The 25,147-nt window shown below is 38.5% G+C and overlaps 1 protein-coding gene across 5 annotated transcripts in view; it reads left to right on the top strand.

Annotated features, from left to right (window-relative positions):
* sipa1 (signal-induced proliferation-associated 1) overlaps window positions 1-25,147 on the top strand; it is a 58,588-nt gene that overhangs the window by 6,018 nt on the left and 27,423 nt on the right. For 2 of the 5 annotated variants that reach the window (XM_062047758.1, XM_062047763.1), the window contains exons 4-5: window positions 1,600-1,778; window positions 14,589-14,665. The gene's annotated coding sequence lies outside the window, so the exon portion shown is untranslated. Of the gene's footprint in view, window positions 1-1,488; window positions 1,779-14,588; window positions 14,666-25,147 lie in introns of those variants that run through there. The other 3 variants (XM_062047759.1, XM_062047761.1, XM_062047762.1) reach the window with 3 other exon arrangements.

Here is a 25,147-nt window from a genome sequence, read left to right as displayed (position 1 = left end):
GTGCAGTTCCCCTTTAATGTGTTCTCACTCCTATCAACTATTACTACTTAGTGCATGTGTGTTTTTATTTTTTAAATGTTCTTATCTGTTCATGACACACACACGCCAACGAAACTCTCCTGCCTTCCCGCCCCCAACCCCCCACCCCCACTCACGTTGTTTTGTGCTTGACCAGAGCTGCTTGCCTGCTAACACACACACACAGCCATATGGTCCGATCAGGCCTGGACTGGGTACAGTAATTAAAGAAGAGGGGGGGGTGGCTGTATGGGACAGTGGAGCCTGCCTTGTTGAATATCATGATATGTTTGATTCAAAACGAACAGGAGTGTTTTCAAGAAGATGCATTGAGGACACCAAAACACATGTGCTCAAGCAGGTTGAGCATTGTTTGCAATGATCTCAGCCTCCTACGTTTGGGGAGTACACAGAGGTATCTCCAAACAAACAAACTGACACACACACGCCACCATTTTTTACCTCTGCCCTCTTTGGGAGCCTTTATCTGGCCTGTGCAGAAATGTCACATGCAGTGAAAACTAGAATGCAAACACCACCTGCCTCAATTATGTTATGAGCGATTGTAGCTGAGATAGGCTCCAGCGCCCCCCGCGACCCCGAAGGGAATAAGCGGTAGAAAATGGATGGATGGATGGAATGAATTATTCACTGACAAATAAAACAAATGTTAAAACCATCTTGCAATACTGGATATAGCCCCGCCCCTGCATCGAATGTATTTTTTTGTGTGTAATCCTGTAAACATTACCCCTGAGCGGTGCAAAAACCTCCGCCAAGGCCAAACAATCCCAATTTGGATCTGCAGCAGATACTTTAACATCATTATTGTAAAACAACTGTTTCATTTGAATTCATGCTCAATTTCATGCATTGCGTTCTCAAAATGTGTACTAATGCACAATGTTTTTAGAAAATATAAAAAATTAGGCTTGTTGATAAAACAGAAAAATTAAAATAGCCTAACGGGGATTTAAATCGAATGTGTTTTTGATATGTGAACATGAGTAATTGCATAAAAGAGAGAAGCTTTTGCTGACTACAGGATGTGACATTACATCACCGACCTATGTTTGTGTTTGTTATCACCTTAAAGTGACATCACTCAGAATGTAAATATACTTATAATCCAAATCTCCCCATTCAATTATTTTGTTTTGGCTCCAACTGACTACTGCTGCCCTGCTCTGTCAAGGAGATGAGAAGGGGGAGGACACAGGGGCTAAGCTGTGTGTGTGTGTGTGTGTGTGTGTGTGTGTGTGTGTGTGTGTGTGTGTGTGTGTGTGTGTGTGTGTGTGTGTGTGTGTGTGTGTGTGTGTGTGTGTGTGTGTGTGTGTGTGTGTGTGTGCGTGCGTGCCTGGTGTGTGTGTGTGTGTGTGTGTGTGTGTGAGAGAGAGAGAGAGAGAGCAAGGAGAAAGAGGGGGTTGGCTTTAGTGTGATGTGAATGGAATAGAATCAGCAGCACATAGCGAGAGGGAGGAGGACAGCACAAATCAACCTGCCTCTTGACTTAGCAAACAGAAAAGAGGCACACAAACTGGGAAGTGTGTTATTGTTTGCTATTTCTTTATTTTGGGACAGAGGAAGAGCGCAGCAGACAGGAGGAACTAGCTGAGGAGGAGGAGGAGGAGGAGGAGGTGAGCGAGCCAGAGCGTGGAGATAGATAGCAGAAAAATGCTGCCGGGTAGAGAAGGGGAGGGAGTCGGCAGAGAGGAAAAGGATGAAACAAGGCCGGGTCGAGCGGAGCCGAAATGTTGGAGGTAAGAGGCTTTTTTGTCTGTCTTCTTCACATTCCAGCTTTGGCCAAACCATAGTGGCAATGCATAGTGTGTGCGTGTGCGTGTGTGTGTGTGTGTGTGTGTGTGTGTGTGTGTGTGTGTGGGCATGCATGCAATCCAAGCACACAATGTATGAGACAGCCTCATGTCAGATCATCTTTTGTCTCTCCAGTTGTTATCAACATCAACTGTGAGTTGTCCAAGTGAGCCCATGAGCTAACACCCCCCGCCCCCACACCCTCCCTCAAAGCTCCTTGTGTGTCATTTCAACATTGAGGGATTCAATCCAGTTTGCAACCTTTGTCGCATTTCATCACTGGCCCTCTTTTTCCTCCTCCCTCTCCTTTCCTACCTTCCCCCATCTCTCCTGTTTCTCCATTGTGAGGCCCAATTGTCTTTTTAAAAAAAAAAGCGCTATGACACAGTCAAGGAGTCGGTGCAAAAGCCTCATCGAGGCGGGAGCCAGACGTGCTGAGCTGAACATGCTTGGACAAAAAAAAATCTCTTTAAAAACAGGAATAACGATAAAAGCCCACAATCTTTGATGTGCTAGGGATTTATGTGCACCAAAGGTGACGTGCAGGATTGGGGTGTTGTTTTCAAGGTGGCAGCAGGAATGAGGGATGCTAGAATCAGGTGCCACCCCCCCTCCCACTCTCTCCTCCTCCTCCTCTCTGTAATTTAAGATGGGGCTATGTGTATGTGTGTGTTAGAGAGAGGCCACAGGGTTTCAGATGATGCTGTAGGGAGAAAAGATGCAGGGATGCAGGACCTAGCATGCAGTGATAGAGACACAACAACAACAGCAGCAGCAGTCACTTACATAAGCCAGGCCACTCAAAGGACGGGCCATTTAATTTGCATTGAGCCGCACTCTCCCTCCTGTGCTATTCATCGTGATAACTTGACATTAATGTTTTTAGCCGCAAAATGCTCACTTAAGGTGACAAAAATCTGTATGATGAATGTGAAGTGTTTTTGCACACAATGTTGGTAAACGTCCCATTGACGAGGATTATTACCGTATGGCTTTTAAATGTCGCTATGATATAGTCGGATGCATGCCATGTGATGCTAGGATTCAAGGAACTTTATTGTCATACCAGCACACATGAGATGGCACAACATTTATTCCAGTGAGTAACACAAAAGCAATAGTATGTATATCATAATTTGAATATAATACAATATAAGTTGAGTAGGTTATAACTAGCATATGTTATTATAAATTATAAATAGAATATAATAAATGCAATGTTTCAATTGGTTTGAGTCATTGGTTTCTGTGCAATTTCCTGTTTACTGACAACTACCAACCTCTTGTGTATTTTTATTGTGGGTAGTCATTGTTGTCTTTACATTTAGAATCAGCTTACAGATGGTGTCAAATAATACAAAATAAAAAAATTCTGATGCAACGGCAATGTATGCCAGTCGGCACCTTCAAAATGTTTCTTGCGTTTCAATAATACACAAGTGGATAAAAGCATAGTTGATTGTCCTAATGGGGAAGTTGGAAAATGACAGTTTGACTACCAGTACAACTTGATAACTATGTCATAAACTTAAGAAGATTCCATATTTATTTTCGATACTGATGTTTTGTATGTAGTAATTTACCTAAAAAATGTGGGATTGATATATGCACTTTTAAAAATGTCATCATTTGTATAGATACTTTATGAGAGTATAGTCTGTACTCAATCATATTGATACCACAGAATCAATACTTCCATCACTAATTTTGAGCCCGTGTGACATCCTAAATACAGTTGTGAATACACAAAATGTGAACATTGTGCACGTAAACATATTCAACTTTCTAACACCACTGTTTATGAACGTTAATACATGTAATATTATAAAACAATTTTTTTATTGAAAGTTAATACTGTACTTTTGAAAATAAATGCAGTTTCCAAAGGGGGTTTAATAATTGCAAAGCAACAGTGTGCCCTGTGATCTGCATATAAATAAATGGGTTATACTTGTATAGCGCTTTTCTACCTTCAAGGTACTCAAAGCGCTTTATATAAATAATGGGGTGGACCGATTGATCAGTAATTTAAAATCCAATGATTTCAACATTTTAACATTATTTAAAAGAAATAGGTTTATAACCATAGTGTAGGAATATACAGTATATACTTCACATTTCAGCAATAATTTACAAGACAATAGGCAATAATGCCTATTTGTTGGATGGCTTTCAGTTGATAGTAATCTATACTGCTGCACTAGCTGTATACTGACTATTCTAAAATGTGTCCAGGTTTCATTCTTGTACTCACTTTTGTGAGATACTGTATATATGTCAATCAATCTGTATCCAGTTTGAGCTAGTAAATATGCAATGTTAGAAGCCGTTATGACATCTGTATCTGATGCATTTGGCAGCAATTAAAATTGTAATTTGCGGAGGCAGGATCCTAATGCATTGTGCTCCCTTAAATGAAAACAAACCACCTTTTCCTTGGTGGTGGGGTGGTCCACACTCTATGAGAGTTTTTGTGAGCCCAGCACCTCCCATCATGCTTTTTCCGTGCAGTCACCTACTTTGTATGCGAGTAATACAGCGACAAGATTGCTATAGGCAGCATGCTTTCACACTCAATGTCCACTTCTCAGGAAGTTACATGGCTGCTGAGGGCTGGCCAAGCACTTAATTTGAGTGTTTAAACTCCCTAAAGGCACCTGTCAAGGTATTAGAAGTTTGTTTTGCCAGCAATGGTAACTGTCTTATGTTTGCTCTTTGTAAATATTGGTGTGCTTTGCGCTGAGCATTGCGATGCCTTGGAGCACTGTGGTGCACTAAAAGTGAGTCACACTCAGGGGAAATAAACTTGAGCTCTAATGGTTCGCCCCGTTATCATCGTGACTACTAAAATAGTATAAATAGACTGCTGCCATTAATTAGCAATGTTCAATAGAATCACAATAGAAAAGATGATGTGAGCAACTCTGAAATTATCTCTTCATTGAGAGGATCTCTCTGTGCGTGTATAGTTAGCTTGTTATTGCAATGTTATGAGATTACAAGGCAGCTATTCAAAATATTAAAAACAGTTCTTTATAATTTAGTGCAGAGCTGCACCACTGCAAACTACAATCACATGGATAGATATATTCTTTTGCGAGTCTTACGTTCCAAGACTCTTGCAAATGGCAAAAAAAGATGAATAATGGACACACAGCCTATGTCTGCTTTTGATTCTTTAAACCTTATATAATATGCTTGTCACAGTTATAAAATGTAATTTAGATAGATCTGTTGTACTTAAAAAGAATGCAGTCACTCATCACATCTTGTCAAAGCATCTTCCTGCTGGAAAATGTTGAGTGACTTGTAAGACAGCACCCTTTGCTGGATTCATTGCTACAGAGAGCACCATCAAACCACTTTTTAATCAAGTTAGCATACATTAAACAAAAAGTTATTTACAATTTGAAGCAAAGAACAGAAATCTATGTGAGTCACGGATGCCAAACCATGAATAAGCATACTGTATTGGTTTTAATTAGTACTCTCAAACACTTAAAAAAATATATGATTAATAACAGGTGTGATGTGGATTAATTTTATTTCGTCACAATGAAATGTCATTCAGTTTAATTTATATCAATGGTGGTTTTTTTTGCATGAACAAAGAGAGTCAATAAAAAAGGAATAATATGCACTTAACATGTTTATTGGTCACCTCTAATATTATGTTCATGTGAACAGAAACCAAAGATGTTTCCACATTAATGTGAACCTGTTACTCCCTTTGTGTTATTCATGCGCTATCTTAAGCTGGTAGAGTTCCCACAGAGTCTGAATAATACTGCATGCTCAGTGGGTAGAGTGGCCATCTTGTATCCCGGGGGTTACCAATTCGATCCTGGCTTGGAGAGCTCATGTCAAAGTGTCCCTGAGCAAGACACCGAACTCCTAACTGCTACTGATGGGTCATGGTAAGCGCCTCGAATGGCAGCTTTCGCCGTCAGTGTGTGAATGTATGGGTGAATGTGATGAATAATGTAAAGTGTTTTGAGTATCATTCCAGGTATAGTAAAAGTGCAGTATAAATAAAGACCATTTACTTTGTCGGTCAACTGTTACGTCATTTTTCTTTGACTCACATTTCCCAACAGGCTGTTTAGGGTCTGCCATATAGACTTTTGCTTATGTAGCCTGTCACTACCGGATCAGCTGCTCATTTGTGCATGTGCAACGGTAGGACTATTTGGACAAACTACCAAAATGTGTTGCTAGAGCCATTTCAGGGATAGTGAGTCTTTCTGCGTGGCAGATAGGTTAATTGGAATAATAATGATGATGGATGAATCTGCATTAAAGTGTACATTTTGACAGCCCTGGTTTAAATTATATTAGTGCAGCAAATGGGCATACCTAATGTAGTAGTATTGTGTATGTTTTCTCTCTAACTCAACACTTCATCATTTTGAAAACGCCCACACTGAGCTATAGTATTTGCACGCAACACTAAAGCAGAACCCATTAAAAATAATGTATATTTATGTTAAATACCTCTTAACCTCGTTTTAGAGACACTCAATAATGTCAGGCGTACATTGAACCATTAAGCCAGGCCATGGCATTGCTACACATTGTTCACGTTGCCATCACACAGAAGAATAAGTGCTCTCAAGGCCATTCAAAGCCATTGAAAGAAACTAACTGCGAGGTTAAAGGGCACAAAATATCCTGCCCGGAGACAAATGTAAAAATAAGTTTTTGTAGGAATAATAGATTGTCAAGCTATGCAGTGGTCCTCTATTAGGTAGCCAGTTGCCCCGCACACAAACAAAGAGGATAGAGCCTTTCACTGCTGCATTGTCTGTCTGCACAACAGAAACAATTGGCGGGCCATCTTAAAATTTGCACTGAAATAAATTTAAAGTTAGTCTTTTATGTTCATGTTAAGCTTGCTATGGAAACTTTAATAAACAGCGTAGTTGTATCTTAAACTACTTGACACTAAGCAGGTAACTATACAAGCTAATGGTACATGTTAGCCAGAAGGAGTAGATCTGCTGGTGTGAATATGTTTTATATGCTTTATGGAGAAAATATATGCCAACAAGAAGACCAAAACCAGATCTGAAAATATATATATTGGTCAATTCAAGAAGAGTCAATAGACTGTAAAAAGTGCACGGTTTTGGCAAAAATTAAAAATGTATAATAAAACTATGTAAGACAGCAGGGAAGTGCTGACCTCATTTAATTTGTAATTAAATAGGCAAATAGGAAGTCTAAACAAACATTATGCACATATTTAAAGACAAATCTTTCTGTATTGGTTCCTAGTAGTATCAACATATGAAATTAAAATAAATATATTTATATAGCGCTTTTTCACAATTGTCTCAAAGCCCCATACATTGAAGCTTGGTGGTGGTAAGCTACATTGACACTTGGAACAAGCAAAGTGTCTTGCTCAATGACACAACAGCACTGACCAGAATGACAGAAGCTAGTATCGAACCACAAACCCTCAAGTTTCTGTACGGCCGCTCTACCCGCTACTCCACATAAAAACCGGGTTCCACAAACGGCCCCTGGGCCCCACTTTGCCTTCTTGGTGAGATACATGTTCAAAGTGTTGCGAAACGGAAGAGTGATTTTCAGCACTTTCTTCTTAGCCCTTATGAAAGTGATAAAGATTAGGTTGCACGCTTCACATCAGTATGTGATGAAGAACCTAAACTACAAAGAGGTAAAAAATATGTCATTAGTTATTGATAATATCTTAGAATGTAAAACCATTTAAATATGTCATGAAAAAAGCAAAAACGTACTGATCAGTTGTATATATACTGTAGATCACCTAAGTCAAACATCGATAGGTTTGAGAACTGGATTAAGGCAAATTTTACTGAAATCAGTCAAAAAATAACTTTCTTATGCAGAGACTTCAACATTGACCTCTTGAACCCTAACATTTTGATTTTATTGACACAATATATAGTCTAATATATAGTATATATCTTAAATTCACGAGGCCAAGCTGAATCTCAGGACACAGCGCCACACTAATTGATGTTTTTACTAATGATTTTGGTAATAATCCCACAAGTGGCCTGCTAATATCCGACATCAGTGTATTTGCCAGTTTTCTAAATCAATGACAGAAACTACAAGAAGAGGAACATGGATGACAAAAAGACTGAAAAATTATTGCAACAAGAAGAATACATTATAAAGAACATTTACAGCACAAAGATCTACAGAGGCAGAAAACAAGTACAAAACATATAAGAACAAGCTAACTGGCATACTACGAACACGGAGGAAAGAATATTATAGTCAATTATTGGACCGGAACAAAAACAATATGAGAGCAACATGGGGCATCCTAAATAGCATTATAAAAATGGTGCTAAGAAGGATTATCCTAAATACTTCTCAGATGGAAATGTAAAAAATTAAAATATGAAAAAAGTAGTTGAAAGCTTCCATATATACTTTGTGAACATTGGACCAAATCTGGAGAAAAAGATGCCAGATCCCGAGTCAGTTGAGGACTTTAATGATACTATAGGCAGAAATCCCAACTCTTAGTTCCTCTAAGGTGTGATAAAAGAGGAAATAATCAATATTGTGAAAAATTTTTAATTCAAGACCTCAACTGATTGTAACAAAATTGATATGGACACGATAAAAAGGTTATTGAAGAGATTTCAGAACCTTTAACAAAAATCAGCAACCATTTCAAACAGGCAAATTTCCAGATAAAATGAAAATAGCAAAAGTCGTACCAATTTATAGGACTGGTGACAAACACCAGTTTACAAACTACAGACCAGTTTCTCTACTTCCACAATTAAAAAAAAATATTGAAAAACTGTTGAATAACAGATTGGCTGAATTCATAAATAAAAATGAAACACTCACAGACAACAATTACGGATACAGAGCCAACATCTCAACATCAATGGCAATAATCGAAATAACAGAAGAGATTACCAATACAATAGATAGGGAAAAAATGTGCTGCTGCAGTGTTTATAGATTTAATAAAAGCATTTGACACAATCAATCATAATATCTTAATAAACAAATTAGAAAGGTATGGAATCAGAGGGTGGGTCTTGAACTGGGTAAGAAGCTACTTAACCAACAGAAAGCAATACGTGAAGATAGGTGAACACACTTCTACAGAGCTGAAAATATTTTGTGGCGTACCTCAGGGATCAATACTTGGACCATTATTGTTTAATCTTTATGTAAAAAATTTTTGTAAGGTTACAAAGTTAGTATTATTTGCAGATGATACAACTGTGTTTTGTTCAGGAAAGAACACACAAGAGCTAATACAAATAATAACAGAAGAAATTAACACATTTAAAAGATGGTTTGACAAAAGCAGACTATCTTTGAATCTCAGTAAAACTAAAATAATGTTATTTGGTAACAGTAGAAGGGAAAGTCAAACACAAATACAAATAGACGGAGTAGACATTGAAAGGGTAAAAGAAAACCCATTTTTGGGTGTAATATTAAATGATAAAATGAACTGGAAACCTCATGTAAAAATTATACAACATAAAGTAGCAAGAAACACGTCAATAATGAATAAAGCAAAATATGTTCTGGACCAAAAATCACTTCATGTTCTCTACTGCAGGCAGCATGGTGGAACAGAGGTTAGTGCGTGTGCCTCACAGTACGAAAGTCCTGGGTTCGATCCCCGGGCTCAGCGTCTTTCTGTGTAGAGTTTGCATGTTCTCCACGTGACTGTGTGGGTTCAGTCCAGCTTCCTCCCACTTCCAAGGACATGCACCTGGGGATAGGTTGATTGGCAACACTAAATTGGCCCAAGTGTGTAATTGTGAGTGTGAATGTTGTCTATCTATCTGTGTTGGCCTGCCATTAAGGGGGCGACTCCGCCTTCCGCCCGAGTGTAGCTGGGATAGGCTCCAGCACCCCCGCGATCCCAAAAGGGACAAGTGGTAGAAAATGGATGGATGGATGGATTCTCTACTGCTCTCTAGTTTTACCATATCTGAGTTATTGTGTAGAAATATGGGGAAACAACTACAAATGTGCGCTTCATTCACTAACGGTGTTACAAAAAAGATTAATTAGAATAATACATAATGTTGGATATAGAGAACATACAAACCCTTTATTTATTGAGTCAAAAATATTGAAATTCAGCGACTTGGTGCGTTTGCAAGCAGCTAAAATTATGTACAAAGCAAACTATAACCTGCTACCCAAGAATGTACAACAATTCTTCTCAAAGAAGAGAAGTATAACCTCAGAGGAAAATCTAATTTAAAACATGTACAACACTTAAAACCTTAAGCATATCCGTACGTGGAATTCAATTATGGAATGGGTTCACCAAAGAAATCAAACAAAGCACCAATATGATTCAGTTTAAGAGACTGTTCAAACTACAAGTGTTCACAAAGTACAAAGAAGAACAATTATAATGAACATCTTGAACCATTTTTTTTTTGAGATAATGATTATTTATGTATTTCTTTTTTTTTTTTACTTACTATGGTATATTATTTATTTATTATTTATTTATTCACCGTTCTGTTACAAACAGAGAACAAGGAAATGGGATAAAATTGCTCTGAAAAAGGGTAGAATTAATTAGGCTCCGCTTCTTCCTACTCCTTTTCGGACGTGCTGTAATGAAACAACTGGAAATATGCGATACATTACATTGTATCATATGCATGTTCGAAATAAACTGAAACTGAACTGGACTGAATGCTTTTGGAGGTATTCTGTGCACCTTGCACGACGGTGGTAATGCACATTCTCAAAGCTTGTGTAGGCGGATCTCCGCTCGTGTGACACATAATTCGCATTTTGTATTTGATTACGGGATAAAAGCACGGCAGAAGATATACAAACACAATCAGATGTGACATTTTATCTTCTCACAGTGCTTTTAATTCATCCGAGTGTCTGTTTGTACCTGAGGAAACGCTGGATAATTTTGTCCTTGTTAATGCTGAGATGCTTGACAGGGTTTTTTCTACAATGAAAATCACCACATGGCTTTTAGATTCAATTCCAAACAATTTTTTTTAGAATACTTTATGGTTCTTTGAGAAAGGATATTTTAAACATTGCTTGCTTCAGACGGGGGTCTCTCCTGCTGCTGTTAAAGAAGAGAAATTTGGATGCTGACAATTTTAATAATTACAGACCTGTATCAAACTTTTTTAGAAAAAAAATGTTTTGAAACAACCATTTTAATTTTTTAAATAAATGCAATATTTTAGAGAAGTTTCCATCTGGATTTAGGGTGAACCACAGTACATACATGGCGCTTTTGAAGATTGTGAAGGATCTCAGGTTGAGTGCTGACTCTCAAAAACTGCCAGTCTTGGTTCTACTGGATCTTAGTGCTGCCTTTGATACTATAGATCACTTCATTCTTTTAAATTGACTGGAACACCTGGTGGGCCTCTCTGGTACTATTCACTATTGGTTCACTTTATATCTCACAGAAAGTTCTTGGTAAGTATGGATTAATTCTGTTCAAAGACCCATGAACTCACATGTGGTGTGCCTCAAGGATCAATTTAGGTCCTATTATTTTTAATATTTACATGACTCCACTCGGCTATGTCATCAGGAGACATGGAATTTATTTCCACAGTTATGCTGATCACACACATTTGTACATTTACATGCCTTCTGATGACACAAGACCAATTGATACTCTTTTTAGTTGCATTTTAGATCTTAAATACTGGATGGCAGATAACATTTTACAGCTTAACCAGGACAAGACTGAAGTTTTAATCAGGATACATTTTGGGTTCTTCATATGATGTATAAAAGTTTTAATCGTATTGGGCCTTTTTATCTTTCAGATTTGCTTTTACCCTACGAACCTCCGCGGACCACGAGATCCTCCGGCACTCATCTGCTAATTATTCCAAAAGTCAGGACACATAGTCACGGAATGGCATCTTTCCACTATTATGGCTCCTGTCTATGAAACAGCTTGCCGGAGGACCTCAGGGCTGCAGAAAATGTTCATGTTTTTAAGAGCAGGCTTAAGACCCAACTTTTTTAATAGGGCTTTTCCTAATATTTATACATTTTATTCGCTAAATGTGATGATAAAGTTGCACCATTGCCACCACAGATCTCTTCTGCGTCGTCTTGTTCTCTGACAAAACAGGTGCATATGAATGGTGTAGAGAAGCGGATTTGCGATAAATACCGCCACAGTTCCATTATGAATGATTACAAGTGAGGGCAAACTGGAACCTCCAAATCCGCATTTGTGACGGGGCAAATTTCATTTATGGCTACATATAAATGAATACATGGAAAACACTGATGTGTGTGTGGGGACCACTATATGTCTATGCAGAGTACTCTCGCAGGAAGGAGGATCCTATACGCTATAGCCCACAGGTGCGAGACATGACATGGAAAATTCCACAGTTGTCATAATCCGATTATGATTTGAAATTGATTAATAGTGCATCCCTAATAGACAATGTATTTATTTATTTGTTTGTAAGTAAGCTCAAGGTAGGCAGCACGGTGATAGAGTGGTTGTGCTTCTGCCTCACAATACGAAGGTCCTGGGTTAGATCCTGCGCTCTGAATCTTTCTGTGTGGAGTTTGCATGTTCGTTTGCATGTTCTCCCCGTGATTGCGTGGGTCCCCTCGGGGTACTCTGGCTTCCTCCCACCTCCTAAAACGTGCACCTGGGGATAGGTTGATTGCCAACACTAAAATTGGCCCAAGTGTGTGAATGTGAGTGTGAATGTTGTCTATATGTGTTGGCCCTGCGATGAGGTGGTGACTTGTCCAGGGTGTACCCCGCCTTCCGCCCGAATGCAGCTGAGATAGGCTCCAGCGACCCCAAAAGGGACAAGCGGTAGAAAATAGATGGATGGAAGTAAGCTCAAGGTTTCCCCATAATGTGACTGATTGTGGCGCACCGTCACAGCAAAATCAGACGCCACACATAAAATAAAATATTTTTACGTGAAAACAAATTAAAGTAATACCAACAACTCTGATAGGGACAAGCAGTAGAAAGTGGATGGATGGGTAATGTATTGTAACCCCCAGAAGAAGTCACACAAAGTCAGATGCTATTTTTGACTTTTATTCCCAATCTTATGCTAACAGCTGGCTAAATTCCAACACATATTCCCTCTGTGCACACAGTTTCGTCTCCATGCTACCCAAGACACACAACAACACTTCATTCTCCGCTAACCCCTTTAAGGCACAGACTGTTTGTTTACAATCATCGATAACAATGAACATAAAATCAAAACCACACAAACACAAAACATTACCACCAGCAGGTCATTACAGTATGAATGGATATATATACAGCCTATTGTTTGGGCACTATCTACTAATGATGCACCCAGGAGCGCTGTAATGCACGGGCTTACCTGGGCTGAAGCCCGGGGCCCCCGATTGGGATTTTGACGGCGGAATGCAATGATTGGTGTTCATAGCTGTCAATCACAAACAGCTTCGCTTCGTCTAGCGTTTGTGAACGCTCTCTCGGCTGCGTTGTTTTTTCCTACTTCTCTGAGCAGGACCAGAACCCACATCCCCTTTGTGAATGACCAGCGTACCACTACTGAGCTAAAAACACAGGCAGTCTGACGGGTTGCTAGCACTTTACGTGAAAATTACTTTATAAAGGGTGATATTTTTGCATGTTGCTGTTCTGCTGAGTTGGGTTTGGAGGGGCCAGGGGGGGCTAAACCCCTCAACCCTGGTGCGACCCTGGATGCACCGCAAATTTGGCCGCCGAAAAAAGGCTTTGACCACGAGAACAGCGTTGCCGAAACAAGATGTTGTGACGACTTAAGCAATACGCACGCGATTGTCTGCAGTGGAAGCATGTTTGTGGTGTGGAAGTCCTTTAATATATCCAAGATATACCCGCGGACAGCGATCTACAAAATGTGCAAATATTAAGAGGACTGCGGCTGCTTTTAAGGAGAGAAAGTCCAACAGAAGCAGCAGCGCGAAGCAAGTGTGATGTCATGCTCGCAGCAGCTTGCCTTTCGTCGCGGACATTGAGGGACAGAAGTAGAGTCTCCAAACACGAGTACAGTCAATGATAACACCAGAAAAATATGCTAGATTTGTTGCTACTTTTTTTTTAGCCTTTTTAAAGAAAATCATATCACAGAGAATTATGCAAATTATAGAATGACATCGGTGACCACGCCCCTAACTCAGACCCCACCACCACAGGTATCTTGGCAATCTAGGTGAATATTTGCATTATATGATCTGCTGTGATGTTATAATTAGCATGATAAAGTTCCATTTTTTTTGCGATTTCAACTTTTCTAGTAGCAGTAAGCTGTTCATATTTTATATTGTTATGTAATATTGATTGTTGCACAAAATCAAGATACATGTGAATGTTTGAGAAGAAATGTACTAGTACTGTTAACATCTGTTTGTGTGCAAAAACAAACCAGAAAAACTGCCTATGAAAGTCAACAAAAGAGTTGTGGAGGCAGAGAAGTCACTTCCTTCCAAAAATGACTGCAACTTTTTGAAATAAAAGAAATGAAAACACTCATAAGTTCGATACCACAGTAGAGATCAATTTCCTCACACTTTCAAGCATTTCTATGCGGAAAAATTGTTAAAATGTTGCATCTGCAGCCATTTTATTGTGTGTTGACATATAAACAAGAAGGAAGCAATGGTGGGCAGCGTGTATTCCTCGGAAGGTGAAAATGGTAGAAGGACAGTGTTCCAGACATAGTAGTGGGCTGATGTTCTTCCTCTTCCTTTTGCAGTGCTGCTGGTGCAAAATGACTGTGGTAAATGAGAAGCGTTCAAGATCAGCATAATGGATGCAGTCATCAAGTTGAGGGTCAGTTACTTTTGCACGCACACACACACGCACACACACACACACACACACACACACACACACACACACACACACACACACACGCACACAGGGACAGCTGCTCTTCCTGTCACCATGAGGACTGTGTGCCACATCCATGAGCACTGTTTGATAGTGTCAGCACACATGGGCCTCCATCACACACACACACACACAAACACACACAGCCCTCCACAAGGTATATTTTGAGACACACAGGAAGTGGTAGTGCTCTGCCAGCACACAATGTTGATGTCATGGCAAATACATATCAAAAACAATAGAGGTGCTTTCTTTCACTAGCAGCACGGAGGCCAGAGTGGAAACAATAGCTTTTACTCAGCAACACTTTTAGCTTGTGCTCCTTTATTTTCACAGGAACTTAGGTATTAATATCAACAATACAATAGAAAGGGCTTATTTCCTCCTTAGTTTGACTGCAGGTTCTCTTACCATGCTGCTGTTACAACATTGGAATGATTTATACACGCCAATGTTGTAAGCGGAGCTCTTATTTTTCATTCTGTAATACATTAGTTTGGGCTTTATGTCAGTGCTGTAAAACACCCACACAGAACTGAAACTGCAGCAGACCACACTCAACTCTCATTTGAAGAGGATCTTTTTGTGTTGTGGCTTTAAGACAAGAGACAAAGTACTGTACAGCACAGAGCAAAGTTTCCAAGATTTTTCAGCTCAAGGCCCGAATTAGAAATGTGGTTCCTCTTCAAGACGCAAACTTACAAAAATATATTCTAATTTTGCGTGCTGACTCTGTAGAAAGACTACAGTTGTTCATTACAATGGAAGAGAAAACAAAAATGACATACCGGTAGTTTAATTGGATGGCTGTCTTTCAATTTGTGATATATGAATGTGACTAAGATGTAGATTCACTGACCACACCATGAGCTACTGAATACCATCATCTTAAGAGATGTTCTAATATAGCCACATAGGGTAACCAACATGTTAGAAACCAGTATGATGCAGTGCTGTTCTACAGGTGTACAGATCTTGGGTTGATTCTGTTTGTGTTATTATTACCTAATCACCATACTGCAATAACAGCTGTTTGACCCATTGTTTTGTTTTTTGTTATTGAAAATCATTATTCCCTAAAAATTAAAAGGTCCCATTATTCAAAAAGTAAGCTTGCATCATCAAGTCAGCTTTTGTTTAATAATGTACATTTTGTCTGATAATGCAAATTGAATACTTTATGCATGTGTGAGTATAAATATTATTGACATTATCTTAATGAAAAAGTAATATTACACATGCACAGTAATTGCTTTATAGATGTCCTGTCATGCTCAAGTCATAATGTGCGATGGAAATTAATCTAGTGGGAAAACGGGACTACAGTGGTTTGGTTTTGAAAGTATTTTTTTCCAAAAGGTCCGACAAAGGCTGCTTCGTATGAAAACCAAAGCAATTTTCCTTGTAAGAAATAATGAAAATGAATTGATCTGTTCCAGACACCCAAACATATAAACACAAAACACATTTTATATAAACTGATGACAGTTTTACATGTGGAAAACAAAGCAAAGTACAATAATACAATACAATTAAAGAACATTTAACATAGCTTTTACATTAAATGAAGACTCTTATTGGCGAAGACGGCGATGAGCGGAGAGGGAAGAGAATAGGGAAGGGGAGGGAGAGACAAGCAGATACCCCCGTCATACTTTGTTTGTATAGAGTTCTTTCTTGAATTCAATAGTATTTTTTGCCTTCTTTATCAAAGTACTGGTAACCATCCATCCATCCATTTTCTACCGCTTATTCCCTTCGGAGTCGCGGGGGGCGCTGGAGCCTATCTCAGCTACAATCGGGCGGAAGGCGGGGTACACCCTAGACAAGTCGCCACCTCATCGCAGGGCCAACACAGATAGACAAACAACATTCACACTCACATTCACACACTAGGGCCCATTTAGTGTTGCCAATCAACCTATCCCCAGGTGCATGTCTTTGGAGGTGGGAGGAAGCCGGAGTACCCGGAGGGAACCCACGCAGTCACGGGGAGAACATGCAAACTCCACACAGAAAGATCCCAAGCCCGGGATTGAACCCAAGACTACTCAGGACCTTCGTATTGTGAGGCAGATGCACTAACCCCTCTGCCACCGTGCTGGTAACCGATTCAAAAAAAAAAAAAAAGCACAGAGACTTGTGATGTAACTGTTATAATAACTCAACCAGTGATGATGTCATAGATGGGTGACGGAGAATCAGTGGGGTAACAAATCCGTGTGCTGTTGGGCAATTAGCCCATGCTTTTATCTCTGTAATCAGCACACTTGCCTCTCATGCCGGCGACCTGGATTCGGACCTCGCTCGTAGCAGTAGGAAAAACTCAATGCAGCTGAGAGAGAGATAAAGCACAACTGCTTCACTTGGTCTCTTCTTTACTTTTCTTTGCGCTTTGCTGCTTCACTTTTATGTTTTTATGAACTGCCACTCATGTTAACTTTGCAGTAACATTGCTCACCTAGCTTGTATTCTGTTGACTAGTGACTGATGACGTTGGTGGACGGTTGATGATGATTTTACCCAAAATGCACTTGGAGACAAAATTGTCGATACACTTGTAAATTTGCATGTTGCAAAGTGAAATGTGAGAGTGAAAATAAAGCCGGTCATACAACACAATATTTTATTTACTTTTTTACACCTACTAAATCACTGAAGCCAGTCTTGTAAAGTTTTCAGCTACCCTGACTCATCCTGACTGGAGCAACCTATAAGCCCACATACAGTATGTCCAGTAGGGATGGGCGATACCACACTTTTAGGATTCGATACGATACCGATACTTTTTCTTGCATTTTCATCGATACCGATACCAATAATTTTTTATTGGCAATTTTTTGTCAGTCAAAAATATTATTACTATTGTTATTATTTAAGACCAATCACAAGACAAATACAGACCATTTATACCACATTTATTATGGTCAATATATAATAAAAGTAAAATTTGAATAAATAACATAAATATGAAAAATAAATTAAATATTATATATAATAATAACTATATATTATATATAATAATAATTAGATATTAGGGCTTTCCAATTAACAGTCAAATCCGAATTGCAAGAAGCTGCAGTTATTTTTTAAAGTTTGTGATATAATTAGCAATTAATGAAATATGAAATAGGCTAATGTTTTCGAAATGTAAGAAATCATGTTACAGATTAAAACCAAAATCACATTCAATCATATATTCAAGATTTTCTTGGAAAAAAATAAAACTGTAATGCAAAGATGAAGAATCTCCAAATTGTATCTCTTTCTTATCTTGTTTTAAATACTCAAGCAATTTTCAACTAACAGTAAATTCCCCTGTGTGGAAATTATTTGAATTTAGGATAATCATTTAAACAAAAATATTCAGTAAACATTACTAAAAAAAAAAAAACAATGCCTGTTTTAAGTAAACAATTGGACAACACTGGATATGCCTGGCTGCATCGCTGTCGGCTGGCTGTGTGTGTGTTGCACGTTGACGACGCTCATTCGCTGTCTCCTGTCACGTGACTGGGCCAGGTCTATCATCTGCCAGGTACAGGGGTGTCCCAGCACATAGTAAGTTAAGTAAGTCATCAAAAACATCTGAAAGTGATGCTTGCACCCCCCACACGCCGTTTTTTGGTTTATATCGATACTTTTTTCAGAAAAGTGATGCCAAATGAGTAGCGTGTGAGTATCGATATATCGATACCACAGGATCGATACGCACATCCCTAATGTCCAGTTCTTTCATTGGTGAGGATTAGAATAAAACCGTTGGCATGATGTGAGCTCCCCCGGTCCCCAAGCTGTGGGAGAGGTCCACCTGCCTCAGCCCAGTGCTGGCTCCGGGTAGGTCCATGCTCAGACCCGGGAACCCAGTCTCCCCTGTAGCTCCGCCCCGGGGGAGAATGATTTCCGGGTGGGGAGTTGAGAGCATACTAACACGGGCACGTTTTGTAGGAAAGACACACTATGAAACCCACGCAGTGTATTAATAACATATCAAGACTGACTCACCAGTGGGTGGAATACATTGTTTAGGAACGTCGACCCTTTTGTAAGACACAATGTTTTGGCCGCACGATGTGTCCAAAAACTTGAATCCTCCGAAAAGTGGAGCGTACAAAAACTGAGGCGCCGCTGTATTTTCTTTTAACAGTACGACTCTGGAAAGTGGGCAGTTCCATTGGTACCATAGTGACTTAAAAATTGTATCCTGTATCTGCACCTTTATCTAGATTTGCACCAGAATGTGTTGATGCTTTGGAATATAGTTTTCTTATTCTAAATGTGTACTGCTCTGAAAACAGTTATTCCAAAAAACAAAACAAGTGACCCTTTGCACCATGCTGCATGCATTTTTACAATATTTCTAACAGTGGGTTTAAGGAATTACAAGATTGGGGTCGTCGAACTACACTTTTGCCACTGTTACAAACATCCTATTTTCAAATATTCCACCCAGCTAAGGCTGGCGTCGTCCGTGCGTCTTCGGGGGACTGTTATTCAGACTGACACATGCAAATTGTTTAGACAGAAAAGGAGAGATTCTATCCTAGGCACGGCAGAAAAAGGCAGAGTAGTGCAATGTAATCGACTTAACAGCTTTTTGGAAGTGAGCCAGTTCACCTTCCGCAGTGTGGCTCCAGAAGGGTGGGGCTTGTTAGGGTAGGGAAGCTTCAAAAACAGTCACATTATTACACTACTATTACTTTACCTAAAAGCATCGCCAGCAGGCTGGGCCAGTGTCAAAAGGTTGAGCAGCAATGCAGTAGGGTAATAAGATCTCTGATGTACCAGCGTGGTGTATGATCAATAATGAGAGCTGGTTTTAGATTTCCTTAAATCAATCTTTTTTTAGACGCTAGAAGTGGTGAGGCGGCTCGACACGACCAAAAACACGTTCAACGCTGAAGCCGGACTTTAGAGCAGCTTTGAAGCGGTTACAAGTGTGACAAAGTTTGATTCCACCGACTAGCACAATGGTAGACACATTTATGTGCAGCACAAAAAAGCTTTACATTGCTAACTTTTTAAATGTGACTTTTGTTACCGATCATGTCTAATTGCTGCTAATCCCTTAAGCTGATTTTCACAGCTTCACCTGAAGGGAAAACAGATCAGCCGATTATATCGCCACACAGTCATCCTGGTGGCGTTATAGCGCTGAGTCGGCTGTGGTTAGCAGCTTCTTCATGTGTAGACTGCTTCAAAAAGGTGTGGAGGCTGAATGATGATGACACTCATCCTCTCGAGTCTTGGTTCAAATGTCAGTCATCGTTTCCCGTTTCACAGGACGCATGCTTGCGGTGTGCAAAATACTCTATGTCAAGCGACCATGACTTCCTCAAAATAGCACTGGCGTGTCTGTCTTCTTTCAGTCTGTGTTTGATGACTTATTGCAAGGCACATTTTTACCTCAAAGCAATAGCCGACAGAAACATTCAAACTTTTTTGTTGAGGAACCACGCATACATTCATGCTTTACTTTGAGTTATTTCTTTAATTAAATTGTGTTTTCAACTCCTTTATCAAAGGGCTGAGACTTACAATTTTATTTGGCCCCATGGTGGCTTGTTTTGAAATCTTACCCTATAAAAAAGCACAGTCACCAACATGTGTGATTTATTTGTTTGGGCACATAATTCTGTGGAATGATATGCGGGCAAATGGACTGACTACACACAAAGTTTGATATAACGCGGTTGTTTGGGTCCATAAAATACAGATCACGTTATTCCCGAGATCGCGTTATAAAGAAGTCCTTATTTTTTCCCCTTTTTCTTTTTGAAAAAGTTTTGCGGTGTAGCTCAGCTGTCTAAACTTTCTTGATATGACTTTAATAGACAGAAGGTTTGGACATCACTGGGTCGATCTTTTGTTATTTTTAATTTTTTTTAATTCCTTGTTTTTTGAAACTTTCATTAAGATTTACTGTGTAAGTGTTACGATCTGTTCGCATGTCTGCAAACGTTGTGTCTCCCAGCAAGCAGCTTGTAGGTAGGCATGCTTGGTTAATTGCAGTACGAGGCACAAAAACTTACAAGGCAGTAGCCTAGCATGAAGCTAACTGGAACTCAAAGGGTGGCCAACGGCAAACAACAAAAAAGTCTTAAGTGTAGCAATGAAGACGCGTAACTGTCGTGTAGAGTAAACCAACACAGGACATGACCAGCAGTAAGGTTGCAAGTATGCAATAATTTGGGGAAAAACAACGTGATTGACTCTGGTGGAAACAAATGGGTGAAAATTTGGGGTCCATGGCAGGATCTCACTATAAAGAATATGGCATTATATTGGGCTGCGTTATATTGAACTTTCAGTGTAGTTTGTTATGCGCATTGCTTGGTCGTACCATAACCAAGACGGTATTCGAAAATCAAGGCAAATTTTTGTTAAGGAATGGCATACCGCAACGATATCATGAGTTGCTCTCTAACGGCACTTCCCAGGTCGGTAGTAGTGAAAGTCATTTATAATATTTTGATAACAGTCGTTAGCTATATAAGAAAGTTAAGTACAAACGTTTGTATTTACTCTAGTCTACACCACAAAAATCTCTTTCTTTTTCATTTTGACAAACTAAAAACAAAGGTTGCTAAAACTGCAATTTACCAATTCTCGCACTAGGTAGAGCAATGCAATCCAGTCCTGTCCAGTGATGTACATTGTGGCCGTCTACCTACCATCTTGTATTTCTAATAATCCTGTAAAAGCACAATTCTCAATACAGCTCTTGTATTAGATTGTGCAGGTGTACCTAATGACACGCCAAAAGCAAAGAGTTGAGGGTTCTTAGGTGCACTTCCTCCTCTAGTTTATTTAAAAGGAAGTAGCTGGGTTGCTGTTGATGCAGTGGTGGACCTGTGGCTCAGACAACGTTGAGGGGTCATGCTCCTTTCCCATTGTCCACTCCACTGGCTGACAGGAGACAATGTGAGTGCACTGTTATTAAATGTCTATACGTGTGATGACAGTGTTTGCCAGGCTTATTCTTACTACTGCACGTTTGCTAAGGATTTTATCAGCAGGCAAGTAACCTAGAAAGTGGAATTGTAATTACTGTATATCATAGATGAATTTACATTACAAACAATATATTGTCTCAGGATGTGGCCTGAGGACTTGTAGCTTGTACTCCAGTATGGAAAGCCTTTCAAAATGCATTTGCTGTTTATTGTCTCTTAATGTCCTTAAGATATTTTTTATTGCCACTCAGCCGGTCTTGCCATCACACATTGATTCGTTTATATCAGGACATGGTTTAAGCCAGACTCATGCAAGACTGATCACTGGGAAATATCCAGGGAAATGTTACGCTGGTTATCCGTCTTCTGTGGGTTTATTTTATTTTTAAATGCATGGCTTGTCCCTTATTTTGTGTTGACAGGATATCCAGTTATGTCCGACACAAAACAAATTGATAATGTAAATGCAAAAGTGTAGCTTTCAAATAATCACATATGAAAAATAGCAGATAGAAAGGAAATACTCACTTCCTTTTTACTGTACATGAAATCAATGTCACACACTTCTGCAGCTTTCATTTTAACACATGATGCTCAATGACAAACATTGTTCATGGAAACAACTTACTTATAAGCAAAATAAGAGAAATCAGCCATGCATGACAAAGAGATTACAAAATACGTGCAACGAGACAATACAATAAATAGAACATTTACAAGACAATGAGCTGTAGAGGCAGAAAAGGAGTACAATACATATAACCTATGCAATCAAGCTATTTAGCATCTTATGAGCATGTAGCAAAAATATTAGTCATTTATCAGACTGGGACCAAAATAATATCATAGCAACATTGGGCATCCTTAACTGCATTATCCTCAATAGTTATCAGATGGAGATGTGAAAAATTACAATATGAACAACGTATTTGAATGCTTCAATAACTACTTTGTAAATATTGGACCAAATCTGGAAGAAAAGATTCCAGATCAATTGTCAATTGAGGACTTAATTAATGCCATAGGCAGAAATCCCAACTCAATGTTCCTCAAGGACGTGACAGAAGAGGAAATAATCAAAATTGGGACTACATTCAAAACCCGAATTGATACTAATGGAATTGATAGGGAAATTAGCAAAAATGTTATAAAGACATATCAGAACCATTAATGTACAACAGTAATCTATAATTTCAAAAAGGTTAATTCCCAAACAAAATGAATATAGAAGAAGTTGTAGCATTTTATTAGACTGAGGAAAAACACCAGTTTACAAACTACAGGCCTGTTTCCTTACCTCCACAATTTTCTAAAATATTTGAAAAATTAACAACACATTGAAATTCATATTCAGTTAATTCAAAAGTGAATAATACGGATACATTTTAACATCAAAGGAGGAAATTAGCAATGCAAATGAAAACAGTGCAAAGGCAAATGTAAACAGTGCAAATGTAAACAGTGTGCATCCGCAGTGTTTCTGGACCTAAAATAATAATTTCAGACAATTAATTATTATTTCCTAATTCACAAATTAGAAATGCATGGCATCAAAAGGTTAAAAAAAAACTGTTACAAAACTACTTAACCAATACAAAGCAATACGTGAAGCTCGGCGAACACACGCATGCAGCTTTAAATACATTTTGCTGTGTACCCCAGGGATCAATACTGGAACCAAAATTATTCAATCTCTATACTACATTTGTAAAGTTATGAATGACTTAAAGTTAATACTATTTGCAGATGATATGACTACATTTTGTTCAGGAACACACAGATGCTAATAAAACATATTTACAGCATACATTAATAACTTAAAGGGGCTGTTTGCAGCCTCTACACAGATGCTTAAAGGGCACTGACTTATAATGTATTTTTAGCATTATATCTCACCCTCATATGTCTTTTAGCACATAATGGCGTAACTACGCATTAGCTTGTGTGTGTTGTTAGCTAATGATAGCGATTTGGTTAGCTAATCTAGCCTATCATTGGATGTATAGCCTATTGTAACAACAGCATGACTCCAAAATGTTAGGGGACTGGGACTGCTTTTGTGTGTGTGCACGCGCTCCCTGCAAGTGATTGTGGACAAGAGTAGTAATATAATTAACAATTGTGAAGAATAGACATTTAAAGGGGTGTCAAACACGGTTACACTGAGGGCCACATCGCAGTTATGGCTGCCCTAAGAGGGCCGCGAGTCACTGTATATAATTTATGCATATAAATGTATAAGAATTCACCTCATGATATTATAAAATTAATTGCTATGCATTTGATTATTATATTTGTATTACATACACTGTAAAAAAAAATCGATTTTTCAGTAAAAAAACAAACAAAAAAAACAGATATGTTCTGTTAAACCACTAATGATAACGTTATCTCACTGGTGGTGTTCTTGTTATTTTTTGGTTAAAAATGTTTTAACTTTGAGCAAACTGCAAACAACCCATTTAAAGGGTTGATTTGTTAAAAAAAAGACTATTCTTGAATCTAAGTAAAACTAAAATAATAATACTAAAACTAAAAACATTTTAATTGCGCCTACAAAACTTAGAACATATAATACGTCTGTATGTGGAGTTAATCTATGGAATAGACTAATAGAAGTCTATTAGTTGAATAGAAGTCAAACAATTTACTAATATTATCCAGTTTAAGAAACTGTTAAATCTCAAAGTGTTTAATCAATCAATCAATCAATGTTTATTTATATAGCCCTAAATCACAAGTGTCTCAAAGGGCTGCACAAGCCACAGCGACATCCTCTTTACAAAGTACAATGAAGAAAAATCCTGATAAACATCCTGAGCCATATACAATTATTATCTATTACATATTCACCTAATTATGTAAATTGTAGCGTAATAATAACTATTTACTCATGTGAACTGTATTGATAATTTATGTATGTTTGTGTTACAGATTGAGCACAAAGGGTGAACTAATGTGTTAGCATTTGCTGTTAAACAGAAACATTATTAAACCTACTCCTTTTCAGACATGTTGAAACGTGAAACTGTAAATATGTGATTATGTACTCTGTTTGCATGTTCAAAATAAACTAATACCGTAATCATAACCACATCACACAACATCTCCATCCAACAGAGTTGTAACGACAAGCTGCAATAACAGTCTTGTTTATGAGTGAGGACATAACAGGCAGCGCCAAATGTAATTGTGGCGAGCGACCACAATCTACAATAAATTAATTTAACAAAGTAGCCATGTTGCTTTCAAAACTTGAATGTATGAAATTTGGGTTAAAAATTCTAAGGTTTGAGAACGCAATAAATAACCTTGTGGTCACTTTTCATCAATACAGATGCGTGGAAAAAGTTTATACCTAAGATTTATAAATATACTGTATGTCTTTTTTGTGTTATTAGGCTGAACATGTGTGTTTATAGTTTGTAGCTGCGACATCGTTCAAGATTAATTTGGAAAGTTATTT

The sequence above is a fragment of the Entelurus aequoreus genome, linkage group LG05 (assembly GCF_033978785.1).
Source record: "Entelurus aequoreus isolate RoL-2023_Sb linkage group LG05, RoL_Eaeq_v1.1, whole genome shotgun sequence".
Lineage (NCBI taxonomy): Eukaryota > Metazoa > Chordata > Actinopteri > Syngnathiformes > Syngnathidae > Entelurus > Entelurus aequoreus.
This window is presented reverse-complemented; position numbering and strand designations above follow the sequence as displayed.